The 12200-nt window shown below is 40.7% G+C and overlaps 1 long non-coding RNA gene across 1 annotated transcript in view; it reads left to right on the top strand.

The window, feature by feature from the left end:
• LOC115271180 overlaps positions 1-12200 on the top strand; it is a 96092-nt gene that overhangs the window by 15335 nt on the left and 68557 nt on the right. The window contains exons 2-4 of the long non-coding RNA XR_003899782.1: positions 2791-2895; positions 7933-8041; positions 8983-9096. This is a non-coding gene — a long non-coding RNA (uncharacterized LOC115271180). The remainder of the gene's footprint in view (positions 1-2790; positions 2896-7932; positions 8042-8982; positions 9097-12200) is intronic.

Raw genomic sequence — 12200 nt, 5'->3', positions numbered from 1 at the left:
TTTGTATATATTCTTTTTCTCCTATTTTTCCTGAGCTCTGTGCATTATTTTTCCCACACTCCTGTTTTTCTGTGGTCTCATGTATTATTAAATACATTTCTTTTTGACTTCACAGCAAAATATTTGGACTTAATTTCCTTGACCTACAACATCATTGCAGGGCAGTTGTGCATCACGTGGAAAGATTCTTTTTCTTGCATTGTGTTCATAGGTGCCAACTCTGTGGGTGTTCCAGGGCTGGAGCACCCACGGGGAAAAAAATAGTGGGTGCTCAGCACCCACTGATGGCCCTGCCGATCAGCTCCTCCCCCTTCTGCCTACCAGTGATCAGCTGTTCAGTGGCGTGCAGGAGGGGAGGGGCGGAGCACATTCAGGGAGGGAGCAGAATGGGGTGGGAAGAGGTGGGGTGGGATGGAGCCTTGGGGGGGGTAGAATGGGTGTGAGGTCTGGGGCCAAGACTCTGGTGAAATTAAAAAGTCAGCGCCTCTGGTCGTGTTAGTGCTGCAGTGTGATGAGGAAAAGAATATATGAAGTTTTGAGGAAAAGAGTTAGTGATGTTGTAACTAAATATTCAGTTCAGAAAATCAAATGGCTTGTTTATTTTTGTTGGAAATCAATGGCTGACACACTATGCAAAAACAACAACAGAATACACACCTCATTCCCCGAGACAATGGAAAATGCCTGCGGCAAAGAGGGGCCCTCATGGAACATTGGTTGTTTTAACTATTCAAATAACCTGCAATAAAAAAAGAGATCCCACTTTAGCAAATAAATTGAGTATGGTGCTGGGAGTCAGGAACTGTTATTCTAGCTCTGCTGCTGATTCACTGTGTTTCATTGGGCAAGCCTGTCTGGGCCTCAGGGCCGGCTCTAACTGTTTTGCCTCCCCAAGCAAAAAAAAAAGAGCGCTGCTCCGTCGTAACACCCCCTCCCAGCGCCGCCCCACCGAAACACACACACGCAGCGCCGCGCTGCTGAAACACCCCCCCAGCGCTGTGCCGCCGAAACACTCCCCCCAGCGCCACGCCATGCCGCCGAAACAAAAACAACCCACCCCCCCAAGCACCGCCCCGCCGAACCAAAAAAACAACAAAAAAACCCCAAGCGCCCCCGCCACCCCAAGATTGACCGCCCCTTACAAGGTGCCGCCCCAAGCACATGCTTGGTTGGCTGGTGCCTGGAGCCGGCCCTGCTGGGCCTGATCCTGCTCTCACTTCAGTTAATGGGAGTAGTATAGAGCCTTCTGAGAGTATTTATCCATACTATATTGAGAGGGTCTGGGATGTGCTAAAGATTAGTATGGGAGGTAGAGACCCTAGGCCATAATTCTCTTGGCCCTCATATTCATCCAATCCAACAATGAAAGTAATTAATCAGAGCTTAAATAACAACAAACAGCAACACGCATTATAATGAAGTAGTAACAACACAAAAATAATCTGTAAGAAACAATCTGTTAAGGACAGGAACTAGCTGAGGGTTACTTTCTTGCTCACTTTAAGCAGAGAAGTTATTAGCTTGTATTTTTAATTTTAAAAAAGAATTATTCTGACTCACATTTTCCTTAACAATATATGTAAAAAGCTACTATGACACTGAGTAACCAGCATCGCACATATAATGTGGAGTGATAGCAAACTGAGCAGGAGAGAAGAGGCATACCTGCAGAAGCAGAAATGAGGGGACAAAAAAGAGATGAATAAAACCATTGTATTACTGTACATTCTAAACACACACTGTGTGCACATTCTGTTATGAACACTCACTTCAAAGAGCTGGGAATTAGGGGGACTGGAACTAGCTGGATAAAGAGATTGGGACTACAAACTAGTGGGCGTGGGGAAAGAGGGCAGATGTGACAAGGACCTGGAGGGCTGGGAGAGAACTGGGACCTGCTGGACAAAGAGACTGGGACCAGGAGCAAAGAAGGTGGGAGAGGAGGCTGACATGAGGAATCCAGGGAAGGAGAATTGGGTCTGGAAGCCACTGCTGAGGGGGAGAGACAGATTGGCTGAGGAGCCAGAAAGGGGAACTGGAACTGGGTGTGCAAGGAGACTGGGACTGTGTGTGGGAGGGAGAAAGACTGGGAGTCAGGGAAGACTAGGACTCAGAGTGATCCCAGTGGGGGAGACTAGGCCTAGCTGGGCAAGGAGACTGGGACTCGGATGAGATGCCTAAAGAGTGGAGATTGGGATGGGTAGGCAAGGAGAATGGGATTGGAACAAGGAGTGAGGTGTAAGGAAGATGCGTGACTTGGACGTAATGCAGGGGATGGGGCAAAAGGGGTGAAGCTCGGGGAAAATGGGTAGAAGAATCTGTCCCAACTGAGCACATTCCCCTCCAAAGCCTGAAATGGAACCATTCCTGAGTCTCATCATTCCTCTGCTGTCAGCAAATATCTGTGACTGGCAAAGTGTGTGTATCAGATCCCCTCTAGTGCTTGGTCCACATAGAGGATGACACCCAATATTGCTATTAGTTAGTCTATTAGCTCAAGTGGCAGAGGTCTGTGCAGTGGATCGAAAGGTTCCAACCCTGCTGGTGACCCACATGGCTGTCATTACGATGCCACATGATGGAATTTCTGTTTTTACAATTTGCTTTATTAAGAACGATATTATACACACAACTATGTTAAAAGAACATTATTAAGGTGGCAAAATTAAGCACTCAGAAGTTAAGAAAAGCCAGAATTAAGGTTGCCTGCGAAACATTAATGTGGCTCACTTGTGTGTATGCATTGTGATATTGTCTTCAATTACATGATCACATAATGTTTTTCCACAGGACGCCTGCTTTGTTCAGTGCACAGGCTGAATCTGTCCAAGGTTGTGCAGTAAAGAAGGCTATTGCCTCTAAGACCCCTGCCCCATCTGTTGCAGAAGTTGAAAGGTTTGTAGCAAATAGACCACAGGAGAAGAAAGGATGGTCTCATGGTTATGGCAACTGAATGGTGCACTAGAGACTTGGATTCTATCCATGTTTCATAGAGGTCCTGTGTAATGACAAGCAAATCATTGAACCATACCTTTCACAGGTGGACACTAATTATGTGTTCCTCATTTTGTGGGTGCCCAACTTGAGACCCTGGGGCTGGATTTGTAGAAGCGCTGAGTACTGACAACTGCAACTGAAGTCAATGGGAGCTGTGCTTGAATATATAAAGTGCTATATAATGCTAAGTACTCTGAAAACTCAGGTCCTAGGCATCTCAAATTGGGCACCCAAAATTAGTGGAAACTTTTTGCCTTAATTTCTCCCTGCCTCAGTTCCACATTTCCCTAACCCCTCACCTCAGGGGCTTTGTGAAGATGAATTAATTAATGTTTGTGAAGCAATCAGGTACCATAGTGGTGAGTGCCTAGAAAAGCCCATAGGAAAATTAATAATTCGGTCTTCATAGCAGGGTTGTAATAGTGTGTGGTAAACAAGGCCTTAGGCCACATACTGAAAAATGAGGATAAACCCAAATATTTATTAGCTGTTCATTAATTGAGCATGGTCCATCCTGTGTTCTTTTATTGTGGTTTTTTATCTGTAATTATTATTAAGGATCCCAAGTTGTTTTACAGAACCTATTTGTCTGCAGATGAAATTCAGCCACTTTTCATGATAGATATAGGACAGCTGTTCACAAACACTGCTGAACAATTTATTTTTAGGAGGTAGAGTGAAGAATAACATATCCATTTTAAACTGGAGAGGGAATGTGAGTAAGCACAATGTAATCATGTGAGTTGGAATTTGCCCAGCGCTCTGGAAACTAACTCTAGTATATGAAAGTCTAGGGAATTTGTTCTCTCTCACCATGTTGAGGAGTGATTGTCAGGAGGTTAGAAATATTCTTGGGGGATCATTACACTTTCAGAATCATTTTCTAATCTGCAATCCTTAGCTAATAAGGGTAAAATTGATGCTATGAATGGGTAAATAATAATTATAGTGCTGTTCCTGTAGAGAGACAGAGCTGAGACTACAGAAGAATTTGTCCTACCAGGCTTACTTTGTTTATAACCAACTGATGAACAGATGACTCATGGTATCTTAACCTTAATGCATAGAGTTGAATTTTATGAGGACAAGATATCCATGTGTAGATTTTCTTCTCTAACCATAGGCCATTTAAGTTCTTTTCTCATAAGTCACACGTTCCTCTGATCTGTTGCCAGAATCAGTTTGTACTGAGGCTGAATCCAATACAAACATTTGTTTTCCCCAGAGCACTAATTGAATATTGATGCTAGTGATGGCTGAATTAATGGTGTGCTTGTGTGCAATAGCCACTGAAATACATTCACGTTTAAGCATTTCTTTGCTTTACTAACAGACAACAGTTTCCTTCTTGAATACTTGAAGTGCAGCTAACATTTTTTTCATGAGAATCAAAACACTGCCAGAAGTAATAGTTGAAATTATATAAGGAATGACTAATGTGGAAGGAACAAACACTAGGCAATAGTGAAAGATGTAAGAAACAGTGGACAAAAGGTAGGCTCTGATTCAACAAACCATCCCTAATCAGCAAAGTGCTGAAGTACTTTGTTGAACCAGGACCTTAAATTGGAAATTCAGACAGAATTGTTTCTCCCTTTGCTTCTATGCTGTCTCTCAAATTTATTCAAATAGCATATTTGCATTTTACAGACGTTGGGGATATTGCGGGAATGAAGGATTAAGCGCTCTGTGGAAAGGGTTGTCTCTTCAACTGTCTTCATACAGTGCTCAGTCCAAAGGAGACCTGATCATGATGGTAATGCCCAAAGAATCCAGTAATATAAATGATTAAAAATGACATACAGTGGATAGGGCTGTTAGGAAAAGACTACCTTTTCTTGAAATACGTCCCTAAAGGAAAATTGAAATAGTATAGGAGTACAGCAATTGTGTGTATTTGTTTGTATGCATACACTGATATCTAGAATATATTGTTGCATAAAATCATATAAAGTGCTAAAAAATCTAGTATTTGAAAGACTTGAAATATTTTTTTTAATAAAAACTAGTCATTTGATTTAAAAGGATGAGTGTAATGTTAAATATGCTTTTAAAAGTGTAGAAAATGGAGATAGGTCTACACAAGTCATCTAATCCAGTGGTCTCCAAACTTTTTTGATCTCGCACCCCATCAGTAAAAAAATTTTGAGCACGCACCCCCTGCCGCGCCACAGAGCCGGCTCTACCATTTTTGCTACGCCAAGCAAAAAAACCCCCCAAAAAACAAAAAAAAGCTGCTCGGACTCCCGCCCAAACTGCCGAAGCAAAAAAAAAAAAAGCTGCCCGAACTGCCGAAGTGGTGCTGCTCTGGCGGCACTCCTCCTGCCGCGCAACCCGAAGGATCCTCTTGCGCACCCCACTTTGGAGACCACTGATCTAATCAATGAACTAAAAGCTAATTATTAAAATAAACTGTTAGCTACCTTCTCCTGAACTAATATTTTTATGGTATTTCTTTAAATTCATGAGTAACGCACGTAAGATATGTCACAGAGAGAAACTTGTGTAAGTTTTATTATCATTTTTGTGTTTGCCATTCTTTAAATCTCATTGATTTTAATATTGTGTAGTTGTACAGATATATTCCAAACAGTTCAAATAAAACTGATTAAATCGTTTTTTCATTTCTTGTTTTCTTGGTTTTCTACCTCTGAGAACAAGGCAATAAAATTATATGATGACTAGATTCACTAGCAAAATCAGTGATGGACAAAGATGACGGATTGAAGTCCTCTCTCTAATCCCAGAAAGAAATAAAAAACCAAACAGCAGTATTACAAGCTTCCTGATTATGTACAGCATTAAAGCCAATGGAAGTTATGTTTCCACCTGCTATGGGGAAGATCTATTAATACTGTACTTAAATAATACTTAGCTCTGATTCAGTGCTTTTTATCTTCCAGACACTCAACGAACATTAATTAATTCATCCAAAAACAACGAGGAGTCCTTGTGGCACCTTAGAGACTAACAGATTTATTTGGGCATTGGTAGATGTGCAGGTGAACGAGCCCCTGATGGTGTGGCTGATGTGGTTAGGTCCTATGATGGTGTCCCTTGAATAGATATGCGGACACAGTTGGCAACAGGGTTTGTTGCAGGAATTGGTTCCTGGGTTAGTGTTTCTGTTGTATGGTGTGTAGTTGCTGGTGAGTATTTGCTTCAGGTTGGGGGGCTGTCTGTAAGCGATGACTGTCCTGTCTCCCAAGGCTTGTCAGAGTGAGGGATCATCCTTCTGGATAGGTTGTAGATCCTTGATGATGCGCTGGAGAGGTTTTATTTGGGGGCTGTAAGTGATGGCTAGTGGCGTTCTGTTACTTTCTTTGTTGGGCCTGTCCTGTAGTAGTTGACTTCTGGGTACCCTTCTGGCTCTGTCAATCTGTTTCTTCACTTCCCCAGGTGGGTACTGTAGTTTTAAGTTCAGCTCCCTGGACACTCAATAACAGACCTAAAAGTGGCCATTCTTCAACAAAAAAACTTCAAAAACAGACTTCAGTGAGAAACTGCAGAACTGGAATTAATTTGCAAACTAGACACCGTCAAATTAGGCCTGAATAAAGAGTGGGAGTGGCTGGGTCACTACAAAAAAGTAATTTCCCCTCTGTTGATACTCACACCTTCTTGTCAAATGTTGGGAATGGGCCAGATACACCCTAATTGAATTGGCCTCGTTAGCACTGACCCCCTCACTTGGTAAGGCAACGCCCATCTTTTCATGTGCTGTATATTTAAACCTACTTACTGTATTTTTCACTCTATGCATCTGATGAAGTGGGATATAGCCCACGAAAGCTTATGCCCAAATAAATTTGTTAGTCTCTAAGGTGCCACAAAGACTCCTCGTTGTTTTTGCTGATACAGACTAACACGGCTACCCCTCTGAAACCTGTAATTCATCCAAAGACAACTAAAAGACCCCAGAGATAGTAACAAAAATGACTATTTTAATGGAATCTTAAAACTAATCCCAAAGCTCTTCTTGAATGTTGTTATTGCAGTGGGAAAGATGCTAATTTGAATTTTTCATACAGTTCAGACATTATAAGTGGCAATGTTGTTCTCAATGTTTTAAAGCACTGTTATACCAGCATAATATCAATGTTTGTGAGCCAAGCTGGCTATAGAAGTCTAGTCAGGAATGAATAATAGATATCTTCTCTTTTTGAAGATTGATGAGGATGTATTCTGTTCTGTACATATTGAGCTACTTATGTTCTATAGTTGAAAACAGGGAAGGTGAAACCCAAAATATCAAATCTCTTTATGTTTAGCAAGTATGTTAACTTGTGTGTCACTTCCAAAATAATTCCTTAAATATGTTTCAAATAATTTTCTTCAGTTGTCTAATATAGAGATGTTGAGAATGTTTTTAAGCAGGAAAACAAATTTCATGTTCCAGAGAGCTGCCTTAGAATGTTGAATGCTCTGTTTTTCAACAGGACAGATACTGCATGGGTGAGAGCATTGAAGTTTTTCTCACTGCACATTATTCCTGTATCGTAACTGGGGCTTTGTCTACACAAGCATTTTTCCATCAAATTTCCCACAGTGGCTGTAGTAGTAGTGCAGTTTGGCTGGTGGTAGCAATGGTGGGAGTGCTAGTGTTGACCAGCTGCTGATGTTTAAACTAGCATGTCATCTAGTCCTGCTCAGAGGAGGCCTAGATGTCATGATAGTAAAAACATCAGCAGCTGGTTGAAACGAGTACTCCCACCATTGCAATAGTAGTAGTACAGTGGCAGAAAATGCTCATCTAGACACAAAGAGCATTTTTCCATGTTACCTACTATTTGGACTTCCCTAGGGTGCCTGTAGTAGGGCACCTGTCCATCCACAAAGTTACTCCAAATATTGCATGAGCATTTGTTTACATCACCATGAGGGTTGCCATGCTAACTATTGAATCATTCACCATGTTGTCTATTTCCACCATAGCAGTCCCAGTGTAAACTGCAAGTATTGGCAGAGCAGCTGCACCCATCCTGTTGGTCTTCCTTATGCAATCCCACAATGCTGCTATCCAGTCTTCAGAGATCCCAGGAATGTGAGTGAATGCTGAGAATTGTGGATACTCAGCATATTTGAAAATCAGGCCTGATGTGCTGTGTCAGGTTCTTCTTTCCTTTTTAAAAAGATTTAAGCACTGTCCCCAAGTTGAAAAATGACCTCTTACCAAGAATCCTGTTTATACTCAACCACTGGCTCTTTCAGAGCTCTAATCTGAATTGCCTTGCTTATTTCTGGAGACCAGTTTTTATGGTTGAGGGAAGGAAATCAAATTTGGCTTCAGATAATCAGCTTCCCATTTCCATCTTACTTTTTAAATTGTTTTGGACTTTTTAAGCCCTTATGCAGTTTTCCTCTCACCACCATCTAAGCTAGGAAGAAGCGAGCAGACACCAACCACACCGGCTCTTGAAAAGATAACAAGATAAGAGAAACAAAAGCAGAAGCTGGAATTTGCAGCCATTCAATTCAATAGGAAGCTGCAGCATTTCATTTTTGGTGCTGTGTGGGGCTTTGTATCAGCAGACCTCCCATTCACTCATTCCAATGTATCATCTAGCCCTGGGCAAACACTTCTGGATTTGAAGCTGGGTGAATAATTAACATGATTTTTCTGCAAACGTGTAGTTGAATTCTAAATCAAATTGGGTCTGACCAACCTTGAAGTAAGGTTTCTCACATGAAGGTTCAGGACAAAGGTCATATTCCCATGAATGCACTGATATGTTTGTGCCCTGTGAAAATAGCAAACCAAACAAGGAAATGGCTGCTCACAAACATAACTGCAGTTGCCCTATGTGACTGTTTAAATCTGTGGCTCTCATATATAGCCAAAAGATAATACCTTCTAGAAAATAGGAACTGAAAAGGTTTACAGTTTCCTAAAATTCCCTCAGTCTGCTTCTTCTTCCATCTTTTTACTGAAATAATTGAAACCCCACTAATTTATTTACTCTTTTTTCCTGTTTATTAAATTAGGTCATCTGATCACGGAGCATAAAACATACCTTATGACTTACGTGACAGACTCACAGCTCAGAAATCAACTTGTGAATACTGATGCTTGCAGAAAATAGCCCGAGCAACTCACAGGTAAGTCTCTGCAATACAAATCAAACAAATGAATGCAAACTAACAATTTTGTAGAACTTGGGATCTGTTTGTAGAATAGGGGCTTATTATATTTAGAACCCCCTTCTGGATTCGCTTTTTGGTGGTTCTCCATTTTGAGTTTCCTCAGGAGTGGATTGTTCTTTCAACTTGTATTTACATTTCAACATTACACAGCTGGGTGATTTTTGTGATCGGGTCACCTCTTCAAAAAGTAGTGGACTGAAACAACCGATTCATTTCAGACAGATCATTAATCAATCTTTAGATGCTAACTGGTTTTGGTCACTATTGACCTTAACTGGATGTAAACCTGGTGACCTAGAGGTGCAAGCCTCCGAGCATTACACAGACGACAACCTTTTAATGGGTCTGTTTTAGGGCTTAATTTTTTATAAAGCATCAACAGACTTCAGAAGGGCATAAATGTACAAGCTTTGCTGGCTGCCTTGTTCCTTTATGACAACAACCATAAGGCATAGGGAGAAGATATTTTGAAACTTTCATTCAAAATACATTTTAAAATATCTAAACTAAGATCTTAATGATTTCTCCTATACTATACCGGGTGGATTTGTGCATGTATAGTGGAGGCCTATGGTATGGTGATCAATCATAGCCTCTTAGGTAGACTATTCCTGAGCTGCAACCCCAACAATCTAGTCCCATGGTTAGATCTAAGACAGGTGTTGGCCACTTGGGACGTTCTAACTACACCTCTACCCCGATATAACGCGACCCGATATAACATGAATTCGGATATAACGCGGTAAAGCAGTGCTCGTGGGGGGGGTTATATAAGTTCGATATAACGCGGTTTCACCTATAATGCAGTAAGATTTTTTGGCTCGTGAGGACAGCGTTATATCGAGGTAGAGGTGTACTTTCTTTGGGCCTCCAGTTCCAGTGTTAAAGTCTGACTCCTGTACACTGATCTGAGACTGAGGTCCAAAGAATTCAGAGGAACATGTACAATTCTCTGTGAATTGCCTGCATTGTATGTTTTTATCACAGTCTTTTGAAATAACAGTTCAGTGCCTGTTTTCTGTTTAGGACCTCAGTATCATTTAGCTCCATACTGGGTTTTTGGTGAGTTTTCATGTTGCCAAGTGGTTGTTTCTCACAAAGAACCCTCCAGACACAATAGGCTTCAAGTGGGAATTTTTAGCAAGGTCTTGATTTTAATATTGTGTGTTTGCTGCAAGTTGATCATGTATCAGAACTTTTATCATTTTAAATGATGTTTGACTAATAAAGACAGATTTAGACAGTATGCCACCTCCCTGAGGAGCTCCTATCAATTACTTAATGAGATGGTAGATTCAAAATATTCGCATAGCAAAAAAATGGAAAACATAACAGAATTAATAGGTTTTACCATTAATATTGTCATGAATGTTTCTTTCTGGGAGTAAACACATCATCAGTCAGCAGAAACCAAGTTATTTTTTCAGTCTAATTATCTTACTTTTAATTACTGTATTTCATTCTTCTAGTTTATTCAACTGATGGTCTATAGGTAGGGTTATTACCCTTGCTCTGATTCTCCTTTATTGTACTCTTGATGTAGATAGCCTGTCACATCACAAATAATACTGGAGAAAATGGTCATTTATGCTTGACTGCTTCTTTACTAAAATATTTTATGAGGGCTGCCTGCTTTATATCATCACATTCTATTACCTATCTCTACTTAAGAAATGGAGACTGTACTTGATTTTAATAAAAGTAATTTGGTAACAGCAACTATATGTTATTCTTCTAATATGTAGTATTATTAGTATATAATCTTATTTTAGAGGTAACATTTTACAGCTTATTTACAGCACTAAGTGAACAGTAGCAATTAATGTTAAATTATTTATTAATTGTTATAGTTTAGTCACATGGATCAGATTATTCACATATTATCGACCAACAGGATCAGACTTGAAAGTTAGATTTAACATTTTTTTAACTGCAGCTCAGTTTGTGAGTGTAATAAAACTATAGGTGATCTAGATGTGAGTCACCCAGGGAAATAATAATAATTCTGCATACCCTTTCCCACATTTAGAAATGATTTTGTATGTCTATAGTGCAATCAGAGGAGTGACCAAAGCATGTGTGGACATACCCAAGCGAGCTTTGATCTAGTTAGCTCGAGTAACAATAGCAGTGAAAGCTACAGCAGCACAGGCACTATTGAAACCTGGGAAAACTCAATACCTTTCCTGGCTGCCCTTCACAACCTACTCCCACCCTATCTAATATCTCTCATTCACTATTGAAATATTGACTCCAACATCTGATCGGCCCAGATGCCGGCCTCCATCGCCCACTTGTTAAATTTTCAAACAAGCATGTTAGTGCTTTCTCCCATGCTGCCTTTCACGCTTCAGAGGAGCTCCCTGTAAACATCTGCAAAGCTACTTTTTTATCCACCTTCAAAACCTTGCTTAAAATTTTTCTCTACTGTAAAGTCTACAAAAAAATTGACAACAATTAGGCCACTAGTGCACTGATGCCACTGCCCATCATGGTGATCAATATTGCCTCAGTTTCCTTGTGTTCCTCTGTGTCCATCTGTTGTATCTTATTTTATCCTTAGATTCTAAGCTCTTTGGGGCAGCTGCTGTGTCTTTGTTCTTTATTTGTACAGCGCCTAGCACAATGGGGTCCTGGTCTTTAACGAGGGCTCCTTGGTTCTACACTAATGCTAAATAATAATACTTTTTGCAAGCACTGTCTGTGTATTAAACAAGGAAAGCCTTATTAATGGGAAAAGGAACACAGCATTAATTTGGGAATATACAGCAATAATAAATCAACAGTATGTTTATAAGAATAATAAGTAAGACACCACCCACACAGGATTATTAGCAGTAGTTGTTTGCCTCAGTTTCCCTACCTGCCAGTGTGAACATCTGATGGACAAATGCCCCTATCACATACCACTGCTCTCCTTCCCCTATTCTGCAACCCACTTGTGGCTTATTTAGAAGGACTAGTGATGTCCTAGAGTATGGGAGTGCAATAGGACAGGTCCATCTCCAGCCCCAGGTCGGTGGTGGTGGGAGGGAATGCTGCCTGACTTCCATCGAGAT

The sequence above is a fragment of the Terrapene carolina genome, unplaced genomic scaffold (assembly GCF_002925995.2).
Source record: "Terrapene carolina triunguis isolate 2854851 unplaced genomic scaffold, T_m_triunguis-2.0 Scaffold69, whole genome shotgun sequence".
NCBI lineage: Eukaryota > Metazoa > Chordata > Testudines > Emydidae > Terrapene > Terrapene triunguis.
The sequence above is the reverse complement of the archived record's forward strand: the minus strand, read 5'-3'. Positions and strand labels throughout refer to the sequence as shown.